General features: G+C 49.3%; 1 protein-coding gene across 1 annotated transcript in view; it reads left to right on the top strand.

The window, feature by feature from the left end:
- Smug1 (single-strand-selective monofunctional uracil-DNA glycosylase 1) overlaps nt 1-2540 on the top strand; it is a 7335-nt gene that overhangs the window by 2507 nt on the left and 2288 nt on the right. The gene's annotated exons all lie outside the window — the stretch shown is intronic.

Raw genomic sequence — 2540 nt, 5'->3', positions numbered from 1 at the left:
CACTTCCGGCTTTTTTTCTTTTTGCTTATGTGGTGCTGAGGAATCGAACCCAGGGCCTCAGGCATGCAAGGCAAGTGCTCTACCACTGAGCCACCTTCCCTTTTTTTGTTTGTTTGTTTCTTTTTGTCGGTCATGGGGCTTGAACTCTGGGCCTGGATGCTGTCCCTGAGCTCTTCAGCTCAAGGCAAGTGCTCTACCCCTTGCGCCACAGTACCACTAACAGTTTTCTGGTGGTTAATTGGAGATAACAGTCATCATGGATTTTCCTGCCTGGCTTTGAAAAGTGACCCTCAGATCTCAGCCTCCTGAATAGCTAGGATTACAGGCGTGAGCCACTAGTGCCTGGCTGTTCCTTAGTTTTTTGCGCTTTTTTTTTTCTTTCTTTTTTATTTTTTGTCAGTTGTGGGGCTTAAACTCTGGGCCTGAGCCCTGTTCCTGAGCTTTTAGCTCAAGGAGAGCACTCTGCCACTTGAGCCACAGCACCACTTCTGGTTTTCTGGTGGTTAATTGTAGATAAGAGTCTCACAGACTTTCCTGCCCGGGCTGGTTTTGTTTTGTTTTATCGGTTGTGGGGCTTGAACTCTGGGTTTGGGCGCTCTCCCTGTGCTCTTCAAGGCGAGTGTTCTACTGCTTGAGCCACAGTACCACTTCCGGTTTTCTAGTGGTTTATTGGAGATAAAGAGTTTCTTTTTTTTTTTTATTGTAAAGATACTATACAGAGGGTTACAGTTAGGAGATAAAGAGTTTCATAGACTTTCTTGCCCGTGATCCTTAGCTCTCAGCCTCCTGATAGCTAGGATTACAGCTGTGAGCCACCGGCATCCGGCCCTGGGCTGGCTTCGAACCTTGACTCTCAGGTCTCAGCCTCTTGAGTAGCTAGGATAGCAGGCATGAGCCACTGGCACCTGACTGGGCTGCCTCTTGAAACACATGTGTGATTTGGATGTGTGGAGGACTGGGGGAGTTGTTGTCCTGGGTGAAGACTGGATGATGTCGTGGTTAACTCCAGGAGTGTATGATTGTTTTTGTAGGAATCAATATTGCATGCACTAGGTTTTGAGAGTTGGAACAGGAAAGACATTTTGAAAGTATATGCAGAATGGTCATTTGGAACACTGGGTCTGTGTGGAAGTGATGTGAAGTGATGGCTTTTACAGTTTGTCAGGCTTGCTGGCAGGATCTGGCTGCCTCCTATTCCCGCTTCCTCTCCCCTTCTTTCTCCCTTCATCTCGTCATCTAAACATAGCATCTTATCCCATTCTTCTAATAACCTTACGGAGTAGTTATTACTATTAGTATTTGCATGGGGAAAGCTGAGGCTCTGGTCATGGTTACATAGCTGGTAAGAGTCTGGTAATCATCCTGCTTACCACTGAGGATTCTTGAATGTGGGAAAGAAGCTGGGCTGGGGTTCGGGGGTTGTAGAATCAATGGGGTGTCTGATCAAACCATCAAAGACAAGATGGCGTGAGTGGTTAAAAGCTCAGAGAGTGTGGGTTCAAATCCCAGCTTTATTACTTGCTAACTACGTGACCATGGGCAAGTTGCTTGATCTTGCTAAGCCTGAATCTCCTCACTTGTAACATGGGAACAATAATAGCCACCTCATGGGGTGGTTATGGAGATCAATGAGGTGTGCCTGGCGTAGAGCGATTGCTCACCACCTGGAGGCTGTCATAATTAGCCCTCTCAGGTCTCCAGGCAGTGGCTGTGCACCTGCAGCTCGTTCGTCAGCACAGCGGTTTCCAGGACACAGCTCATCCTGGCCGGACTTGTCATATTAAGGATGATATTATGCAGAAAGGATGCCACCAGCAAATGTACTGTGTGCCCAGCATGGCCCAGGAACCAGTGACTCAGACCTACACCTGATAGAAAGGAAGTTGGGAATGTTATTGGAAGTTTGGTGGTTATTGCTTGTTCTCAGGTGACAGATGAAGAGGAAGGATTGGGAAGTGGTGAGGGGAGGGGCCCTTCATCACCAACAAAGTGAGGTGAGAGCCAGGTGCTGGTGGATCACGGTCCCGGAAATCAGTTCCTCAAGAGGCTGAGTGCGAAGGATCCCAGCAGTCCTGGCAAGGAATGTCTGTGAGACTGTTATCTCCAGTTAGTCACAAGAAAGCCAGAAGTTGGGGCTGGGAAGGTGGCTGAGTGGTAGAGCACTTGCCTTGTATGCATGAGGCCCTGGGTTCGATTCTTCAGCACCAAAGTGGTAGAGCGCTAGCCTTGAGCTGAAGAGCTGAGGGACAGTGCCCGGGCCCAGAGTTCAGGCCCCATGACCGGACCCCCTCCCCCCCAAAAAAAGCCAGAAGTTAAGGTATGGCTTAAGCGGTAGAGCACCGGCCTTGAGTGAAAAGCTAAGAGGTAGTTCTCATGTCTAGATTAAGAGCCCCCTCCCCTAAAAAAAAAGTGAGGTGAACTTGATTACTTGGGTGTCTGCCCAGTTTGGTTTCCCAGGATCCCTTCTGAGCCCAAGAGATGGCCATAGGGGCTTGGCCAGCCTGGATTCTCCCTCCCCCTTCCCCCCTCCCCCCTCCCCC

The sequence above is a fragment of the Dipodomys ordii genome, unplaced genomic scaffold (assembly GCF_000151885.1).
Source record: "Dipodomys ordii isolate 6190 unplaced genomic scaffold, Dord_2.0 Scaffold155, whole genome shotgun sequence".
Classification (NCBI taxonomy): Eukaryota; Metazoa; Chordata; class Mammalia; order Rodentia; family Heteromyidae; genus Dipodomys; species Dipodomys ordii.
This window is presented reverse-complemented; position numbering and strand designations above follow the sequence as displayed.